We start from the raw sequence: 10338 nt of genomic DNA on the forward strand, positions 1-10338 counted from the left end.
ATGCAAGTGAACCTCTGCCTAGGGGGAGACGTTACAAATAGCTTCTCCTAGTGGCCTCCCTATGGAAAATGAATGGTAGTGGCAGTGAGTGGTACCAGTACTGCTCACTGCCGCCAGCTCTCAAAATTGCAGCAGATGCTGATTCTTTAGCAGCAGGAGAAATGGAGCATAGCTTGCTCCAGCCAATTCATACATTTTACAGGTACTATAGTTATTCAGCCTTAAGAAAAATAAATGCCTGTGGTTATAATACAGACAATGTAGCCCTTATAAAAGTCCAAATTGTTTATTTCATGATCTAAGATCAGCGTTCTAAGTAAAAATCTCCTATAAAATAGTTGTGAATTATAACGGACCAAACAAGGAAATAAAGTGTAACAGAAAGCTGAACCTATCATTTGTGCTGCATGTTCTTCCTACTAAAAAGGAACATGCTCTTAGATGGATTTTCTTTGATGGATGTAAGATTTCAATAACCCTGATAGTTAGATAAGCAAATACAAGTAGTGATGTGCAGGATTTTTGTTTGTTAGGTCTTACTGTGTTTGAGGAGTTTGAAATGAGTTTGATCATTTCTGATTTTGATTGTGCTGACATAAATATACCTTTAGATTCTGTATTGGGTACAGTTCTAAAAAAAACATGACACCAAGGAAATACATTAAATAATAGTATATTTACTGAATACGTTTACACAAATACAATTATGTAAATGAAAAAAAAAATTATAGCTCCATATTAGATAGTTGCGAATGATGGCAACATTGTCTGTTTTTCTTTCTCTGGATATAGGTCACAATATGAGTAATATAAGGAAGAAGATGAACAGCCCTGGACAAAAAAAAAGAATATATATAATTATTATATATATATTATCTAATAATAAATCAGAAAGCAGGAATAGTGTGACAATTTTACTGTGTTAGATAAACCAGACCTATATTAGGATTAGTGTCAATGTTTCAGTGTCATTGTTTCTTCTATTGGAATTAATGGAATAAGAGTACATACACTGATCTTGCAGGTGGAACACAATATCCTACCTACTCATAGCCATGAGTAGGGAGGGCAACCCAAATACCACTAGATGATTTGACATTGGAACTTGTGTTTTTTTGCCATTTTTTGGTCTATTGACAGCCATGAATGAAACATATTTGTTAAATGAGCTTTTTGATAGTCAAACTTATTTGTAGGCTACAGTTTGTGTGACAGAAGTATTATCTGTCAATGTAGCAATGCAGTAGGTGACAGGTTGAGAGCCTATTTGAGCAGTGAAGCTCTCTGAAACTTCAGAACAGGCAACAATGGAGGGGAATAATTGGAAGCAGTCTTGTTCACAAATGCTTCTAGGTGCTGTGATAGCAGTAAACATGTCCAGGACAAACAGGTCACAAGGTCTGGCCAACATCTCAGTGAAACATTGAAAAGGGGAAAAGGTAGTTTCTGTCTGAACAGATCAGCGTGCCTAGGCTAAACAAGCTTCATAAAGGCCCAAGTGGTGACTGATGGAACCAGTTCAGCAGAGAGGCCTTGCATACCAAACTATTATTTTTTTCTTTATTTTTTCAAGGAAAACAAGGAAACAATCTAAACAAAAAACATGAAGTCCTCACAAATAATGCAGAGCTTGTAGAAACTAAGATTGTAACTGAAAGTCATAAAAAGGCTCAGGGTAAAATACTCAGGGGGGTACCTCAGAATATTACTGGGGGGTCATGGAACCCTGCCACTTCATCATCCGCAACAGCTGATTGATATTGGTGACCCAGGGGAGCAGTGATTTCACTCCGTTGGTCATGTGATGTTGCTCAGGCATAAAGATTGCCTTCTAGACCCAAACACTGTAACATGGCAGAACATTACATTCTCACACCTTGGTGACACTAAGACCTGAACAGGGCCTAGTACTAAAAAATATGGATACTATACTAACAGTGTTGGAGAGTAAAGAAAATAAAAGGGCTATTATTTATGAAGGGTATATTGAATTGCTATAGTAGGATGCTTCAGTAAGTGCTAATTACAAACGTTTCATGTTTGTGAACTGCATGAGAAATGTTATCTGGTGGCGGTGTCACTTAAGCTCCAAACTTTCTTATTTCAGTAATAAAAAACAATACAGTATTTAATGTTACTACTTACCTTTACTTGCCAGGCAAATGGTAGCAATGTTCCTGATCTCAGGAGCTGGAAACAAATGAGATTTAATTACATTTTAATATATTTAGATACACTCTCCCACTAGTATCCTCTTTTCTGTATGGCTTCATTTTTTAATGTCAGTTTATTGTTATTTTTATATGTACCATTTTAATAAGAGATAGACACTGACAGTTAGAGATATTTTTATTGAGGATGTTTTGGTTTGAGATACTGGGCCTGATTTATTAAAGCTCTGCAAGGTTGGAAAGGATACACCTGGGTGATCCAGCAATCCTAGACCGGATAAAATCAAAGTCATTTGCTATTTGCTAGGAAATGTTTTAAATCCTGGACCACATCCATTCAAGGTTTGGAGAGCTTTAATAAATCAGGTTTACAGTGTCTATGTTGATAGTGTCTAATGGTGCACTGACACAGTACAAGGAAGCTGGGGTTTGTGATTTATTGTGCTGTCAGCAGTGAGAAGAACTGATAACAAAGGTTGGTGAAGTTTATTTTTCAAGACTAGTGTAACATAGAAGGAGGGAGATATGGAACAACTTTTAGATTTTCCTGGAGTTTAAAATTAAAATAGCTGAGAGGGTCATACTGATTGAAGTACGACAGGATACTTTACAGGGGGAGTGGAAAGAGGTTTTAGCGGCTTTTTAATGTGCTGACAAAAATTACACTTTAATCACAGAACAGAAGAATGCGTGTGAATATGAGTTTTGTGATGGGAATCTTAGGTATTAATAAATCTGTCTGTTTTTTCATAGCATTTGAATAGAATACCAGATACTTAGGTCTCACCATCACAACATTTGGTCACATTGTTAAACTTGAGATCAGAATGACAACAGCGGGATCCAGGAAGAAGACAAGAATCATCATTCACACAAGGTTCTGATCCACTGCCATTGTCATCTAAGGTACAGGTACAGCTGTCTCCACTGCATTGTTTGTTTGAGCAACTGGAGCACAGAACATCTACAAAAATAAAAAAAAGAGAAAAAAAGAGACTTTACATGCAGTAAAGACTAAAATCCACATCCACCTAATATTTAGTTCACCACTGCAGTTAGATATGAGCTGAAATACCATATTAGCTATCAGTACCATGAAACCACACACAGAGAATTTTTAATATAGTCATTAACTTTAACTTTGAAATACCTTACAGAATATAAGCATGAGCTAGTAAATGCCTGCTAGATCATAAACACATTGTGATTATGCTTTTATTAGTTTAATGAGATTAAAAGACATGCATATCTTGTGAACTTAATCAAACTGGTTCAGCAGCTGTATAGTGAATATGAGACCAGGCTATAGACATTCAAGTATTTACATATTTTTAACACTCAGTAAATAAGCTATAAAACGTATTCTAAAAAGCACTGTGACTGGAGCATTTCATTATCCAAACCCACAGAATCAATGTCTACAAGTCTTTCTTTCAGGAAATGGCAGGGGCAAAATTAGGGAGGTGCAAAGTGTGCTGTTGCACCAGGGCCCCAGACCCTCCTCAGCCAGTAGGGCACCCCACAGTAACCCTGTCACACCCTTCTCTCTTTTTGTTAGCCCATCTCACTAGGCTGATGGAACAGACTGCAACTCTGTGGAATGAATTGTGCAGTTCAGAATATGACACCACTCAGATACTATTTATCTAAATTTCAAAAGTATTGGAAAATGTGTCCTGAGATTAAGAATTAATATATTTGTGTACTTAATACAATACAAATACAATTCCTTGTTGAAAGACATATTTAAGTATAACAATAAACAAAATTACATACCTTGTGGCGCTATAAGGAAAGCAAAAAATAGAAAGTTAATGGTTTCTTAAGGGGAGTATGAAAATTTTACTTTTAAAGAATAGTATATACTGTATATCTGATTAATTCAGAATGCATTCCATTTACAAATGAAGAACATTGAATTCTACCTTACAATTAGTAACACTGGATTGATGTTATTATAGTTGTGAACTACTACAGTTTAACACAATATTATTAAGTAGGTTAGTGGTCATTGTATTTTATGAAAGTGCAGTTTATATAAAATACATGTTCTGGTCTCTAACATAATTTCCAGGCACTTTTATCCACTACTGGCCAATTTCAGGTATCTGCAACCTGGTTTTACTTTGTTTTGAACTAATTGGCGAGCCTCTAAACTTAGAGCAAACTTTTAAAAGAAAGATTAAATTCTTCTAGAAAGTTGACGCTTCCTCTTCAGCTACTGCTTTCCAAGCCTTCCTTTTGGTTCATGTAGATGTCCACCATAGCAACTAGGCCTATAAAGAGTCAAAGGTGGTTGAGATCAAATAAATCAGCTTTCAGGGTATGTTGGGTTTAGGGGCTTCCAGGGTACACAGAGACTAAAGCTGAAGACATCCGTTAGTGTTACTTGAATGAAGTATAGTCTTGTTGAAAGTTATACAAAAGTTTTTTAGACAATGACCTGCTCTTGAGAGAGCACCTATGTAACACTGTTACTCTCGCCTCTCTCTTCACCATTACTTTACAGTTCCTGTTTTATAAAAGAACATACTGTAGATACAACACAATGGCAACTATTACAATAAATGAGAATTAGACCAAGTTATTTGAAAAAGCAACGTTTTGAAGAAGCAGCCTTAGCTACCTACTGCAAAAAAGATTTCACTTTTTTGTGTTCCCTCCAACATACACCAGGATGCCATAAAGCAACACACTGCTATGAGAAAACTAAAATGAATTTATAACATCTATACATAATATAAATATACATTACCTGAACAAACAGCAATACCTGCAACAAAACAAGTAAAGTATTACTGTATATGCTTTTGTAAAGGGTTTAAGATGGTATATAAACTTTGTGTATAAATGCTTTAAATACAGTACAGAGGACTAATTGTAGATCATAATAAACTATACTCTACAATTTAATACCATCAGGCTCTACCAGGCATTATAAATTTATTATGGGCAGCAATTTTATTATCACTTTTATTATTATTAGGCTTATGTTTTCCTGTTCCAGAGCCTGAAAAAATGGATGCATTGAGGGTAGTTGATGTAGGGGGCCCCATATATTTATGTATTAACAGGCATTTCTCTGATTTTTACAGTAGGTGGCCATTTGATCCATATTTACTAAGGAAAGACATACCGGTAAGAAAATTTTGCTAAAGTATAGTGGGTACAGAAAAGTATCATCCCCTTTAAAATATTCACATTTTGTTGTTTTGCAGCCTGATATAAAGACATACACAAACAAAATGCAATGTAGAACATCCAAGGGAAAGATATAATTGCAACAGTGCGGTAAAAAAAAAATAATGAATTGATAAAAAAAACAATAAAAAAAACAGAAAAGGATGGATAAAGGATCACCCGTGCCTGTATTTTGCAGAATGACCTGTTATTTTACTTACAGCTTTGAGTGTGTTAGGGTTACTACTCTAGACAATGCAATATTTGCATAATGCAATATTTGGCTTCTGTTTTTGACAGAATTGTTTAGGCTCAGTCAAATTGACATAAAATTGTCGATGGACTGCAATCTTCATATCATTCCACAGATTTTCAATAGTTTGTACAGCTGGGCTCTGACTAGGCCACACAGAAGGACATTCACTTTTTTCAGCTTTAGCCACTATGTGGTTTGTTTCAGTGTGTTCACATCATCATTGATAGTTCCACAACTATCTGGCAAAGGGCAGCACGTTTTCCTTAAAAATTCCAGTATTTTGCGCCATCTATTTGCTTCTGTCTTGACAAGTTCCCTAGTCCTTAATGCAAAAAAACAACCCCAAAAACAAGATGTTACCAACTCGTTGCTTTACTGTGGACATAGTTGTCCATATCCTCTGATTTGGAGGGACAGCCTGATCTATGGATAGTCCTTTTAGTACCAAACACTTTCCAGTTCTTAATTGTAAAATTGACTGTGCTATTAAGGCCTGGTAAATCCTTTGAGATTTGATAGCAAGTAGAAGCAAATGACATAGCTTGATGTGCAATGGAGGGAAGTGATTGGTTATACCTTCCTGACTTTAGTTTTAGGAGGGGAGTAATTTTTATCCACCTCAGTTAATTTTAATTTTTTTTTTGTCATTATATTTTTCATATTTTCATAATGTATAAAACATATTACAGCTGTTGTTTAGTGTGTCCTCATTTAAGTCTGCACAGCAACAGAATGTGAATATTTTGAAAATTCACTTTTCTACACCCAGTGTACACTATTAAGGAGTCAATGGAGAAACCAGTCAACCAAAATCAACCACAGCTAAAGTATGAACTCCGTAGGAATATTTTACTACTTGCACACAATAGCCAAGTGGCTCTTGAACAGAATATTGAAGAAAAGACTATCAAAGTTTTTCTTGCTATAAACATATATAAGGCTTTACAGCGATGAATAAAAAAAACATACACTTGTGAATTGCAGATACATTTCTTAGAAAAAAAGGAATCATTACATGTTAAGATTTTATTACTTACATGCATTATACACAATAACTCACAGAAGTAGAAATATCAATTAGCTGTAACAGCGGAAGAAAAGAAATGCGATAGTTCTAATCACTACAATTCTTGTCGCGTTGGAATTTTTCAAACCTGCTTGTGCAGCTTCGCACCTTAGAGCTTTCTCTGTGGTTACATACCTGTGTGAAGGCAGTAGCAAATAATTAGCAAAACAGCAAGCATCTTCATGGTGCTCAGTGGACGTCAGTGCATAATGTTATGTGTGGTCCATATACCTCTTATATAGGTAAAAGTGAATGGTAGGTGGGGTTGTTTGACATTAATCTGTGTATTTATAGGAGAAAGACTCATATGGATAATCTGTCCTACAAACAGAGATAACACAACAGTTTATAATATCTGTAGAAGGCATGTGTTGTAACATCTTGGGAGCAGTAATGCCTGGTAATTTTGTTTGTTACCCTTTTTAATTAAAAAGCTTTCACTTTTTAAAAGAACAGTCTATTTCACAAGCATAAATTAAAAATAACTTCTTGAAAAAGTATTTTGTGACAAATTACTTTTCTCTTTTTTATATCTTGAGACTATACCGGATTGTATGAAAATATCCTGTACACTGTATTTGTATATGTACAGAAATCCCCCAGAACTATCATTTCCTAACTGTATCATTGGCTTACATTTAAATCACATTTAGGATATTGGATACTGGAGATAAAGATTGTAAAAGTATCTACATATGTGCGAGTCCAAGGCAACATGCATGCGTCAGATGATTCTAGTCCGACAATCGCCACAGGGCTAGTATCGGGCCAGAACCTGGCATGTGTGCAGCGCTCATCCGACATCATTCATGGATTCTGGCTGCATCAGAATGCAAGTGAATGGGAAAGATCGTAGCAGGGTGCGACTCTGTTTTTCTCCATAGAGTAGAATGGCGCTGCACATACAGCGCTCATTCAGTCTTTTGTCGTTGGAAAGGATTGTGAAAGATCCTTCCCAACAACAATTATTGAACATGTGTATGCAGCATAACGTGGAATGTAGGTAGGATAAGATGAATAGAGAATGAACTTTTGAAGGTTGTGGTCAGAGTAAGATAAAGAAGTTTTTTAAATCTGAAATTTATTGACAGAGTTGATGGTATCAATTAGAATGTTAAATCACCAATGATAACAGGTCGATGGACAGAAAAAGCAACAACCAGAATAGTGGATTACAGCAGTTTGAAAATCTAAAATTAGAAATTAGACAGGAATTGCGTGGATGTCAGAAAATAAAAGGTGGATATAGGAAAAAAAAGCTGTATGAGCAGTGGTCAGAGTGTTCAGAGATGAAGCTCCATGTGACACTGCATCAGGCGAAAATCAGGAGGGATAAAATTCAGGTTTTTGTAAGGCCCAGAAAAGTGATAACATTAGAAATAAAGAGGTCTAAGATAGGCTAATTACCCAATACCCTATATGCAACAGGATCCAGATTGGAAGTGGGAGAAGCAGTACAAATACCAGTCTCTTGTACAATAGTCATTTCAGTTAACAAGCCAGTTGTTGGTAGCATGGATTAGCAAAAAGATCTGCATGGGGTGCTGCTTCGCGGTTTACACTGTAGTCTCAGGCTAAGTAAGGGACATGATCTAATTATTATCCAATGCCAAACTGGGTTGGCAGTATTGCAACTCCTTAGCAGGTATAACGGAGCTTTTATAAGGAGTTATTATTTGTATGTATTAAGTGATTTGCCTTGAGTTATTATTAATAATAATAATAATAATAATAATAATTTGCCTTAAATTCAGAATAAAAAGACTATCTTAAGATGAACTTAATACATTTAAAGGATGTCTAAAATGGGAGATTCAACCTTCATTATACACTTATCGGCCACTTGATTGAAATAACATGTTTAAAGATTATTAACCCCCCCCCCAGCGGTAATCCCGAGTGTGACTTGGGGTAACTTTGGGGGTCCCCCTTACCTTAGCCCCTAACTCCAGTGGCGATCGGACGATCCCGCTGTGATGCTGGGGCGCTTCTCCATCAAGGGGCGTGGCCGGGAAATTTAAAAGCAGATTACAGAGTAATCTGCTTTTAAACACCGCCCGGGTCCCCGCCACCCCGCTGCTCGCATCTGCAGTTAGATGTGATGCACCATACAGGATTTCTGCATGGTGCATCTCATCTAACTGCAGATGTGATCACCAATAGTAAATTCCAGGGGTGATGCCAGCGGCCATTTCCCGCTGGCATCACCCGCGGGATCTACTGCAGCTGCTCGCATCACCAGGTGATGCGATGGATTGTGGGGGCGGGTAATTACTATGTAATCTGCTTTTAAATTTTTTGTAACAGTAAAATACACCAAAAAACACAAAATAAAAGTACAAATACACATTTTAGTGCACCAAGCATCATTGCCCAGTGCCCTGATTTACATTTTGCCCACTATTAGCCCTGACCTTGATCTGACCTTTTGATGACATATAGATCACTTCCTGAATGTATCATTTCCTCACTTTGTCTTTGACCTTGATTGTTCGTGACTGATTGCTGGAGACCACATGGCATCCAAACGGCATCTCGTGGGTGCAAGTGTTGTTTTGGAGGAATATGAACGCAGCGATAGTGATTTGGAGTCCCTTGTGGAATCAAGCAATAGTGATTCACCCAGACGGCAAAAGTGAACTGAGTGACGATTCTGGACCTGGGGTCAGTGCTGTGCACACATGATGTCCTATTGACCTTGATGCGGACCAGACAGCACCGCCAAGATTTCCATTTACCGGCGCACCTGGGATGAAAATTGAGGCTGAATGCGACAACCCCCTGGCATACCTGAAGTTGTTTTTGACCGATGAATTATCTAAAAAAAACGATGAGTTATCTAAAAAATTGTTGAGGAGACAAATAGGTGAGCGGCTCTTGTGTTTTCTAACTTTTTAACGTTTTTTGCAAAATTTTTTTATGCAAATGTATGCTGCTCTGTGTTTGCTAACTTTTTGAAATTTTTTGCTAATGTTTTTTGCCAACATGTATGCTGCTCTGTGTTTGCTAACTTTTTGAAATTTTTTGCTAATTTTTTTTTATGCCATCATGTGTGCTGCTCTGTGCTAACTTTTTAAATTTTTTATGCCAACATGTTAGCAAACACAGAGCAGCATACTTTTTAAATTTTTTTTTTTTTTTATGCAAACATATATGCTGCTCTGTGTTTGCTAACATATTACTTGCAACCGTCACAGAACATATCCTCATATCCTATAATAATTTTTTTTTTTTATGCAGGTACGCTGGACAACAACAAGGTGCTCCACACCTAAGGTTTGCAAGAAGCAGAAAGTGGAAACCTGTGACCTTTGGCTGTTTTTGGGCTTGGTGATCCTGCAGGGAGTTGTGGGCAACCCCGTGCAGAAGTGGTACTGGTCCAAGAACAAAATGATTGCTACTCCATTTTTTGGCACAGTCATGCCAGAATACCGCTTTTCCCTCATCATGAAGTACCTGCACGTCGCAAACAATGAAGAATTTGATGAGACTACCCATCCTGCACCCAAACTCAAGAAAATTTGGGAAGTGTCTCAGATGATTCTGCAAATTTTCAAGCAAACCTATGTGCCAGAAAGAGGTGTCAGCATTGACGAAAGTCTAATGGCTTACAAGGGGAGGCTCAGCTGGGTGCAGTACATTGCGTCAAATAGGGCACGATTTGG

The 10338-nt window shown here is 37.0% G+C and overlaps 1 long non-coding RNA gene across 2 annotated transcripts; it reads right to left on the reverse strand.

Moving 5' to 3' along the window:
* Positions 1–657: 657 nt before the first annotated feature.
* Positions 658–9644, reverse strand: LOC140337775 (uncharacterized). 2 transcript variants are annotated; one of them, XR_011922124.1, is made up of 4 exons: positions 3948–9644; positions 2959–3135; positions 2146–2190; positions 658–831 (listed from the first exon to the last, which is right to left on the reverse strand). It is a non-coding gene; the product is annotated as an uncharacterized lncRNA (long non-coding RNA). The 2 variants fall into 2 exon arrangements; XR_011922123.1 differs by having other exon boundaries at positions 2959–9644.
* Positions 9645–10338: the final 694 nt, after the last annotated feature.

This window comes from Pyxicephalus adspersus, chromosome 1, assembly GCF_032062135.1.
Source record: "Pyxicephalus adspersus chromosome 1, UCB_Pads_2.0, whole genome shotgun sequence".
Lineage (NCBI taxonomy): Eukaryota > Metazoa > Chordata > Amphibia > Anura > Pyxicephalidae > Pyxicephalus > Pyxicephalus adspersus.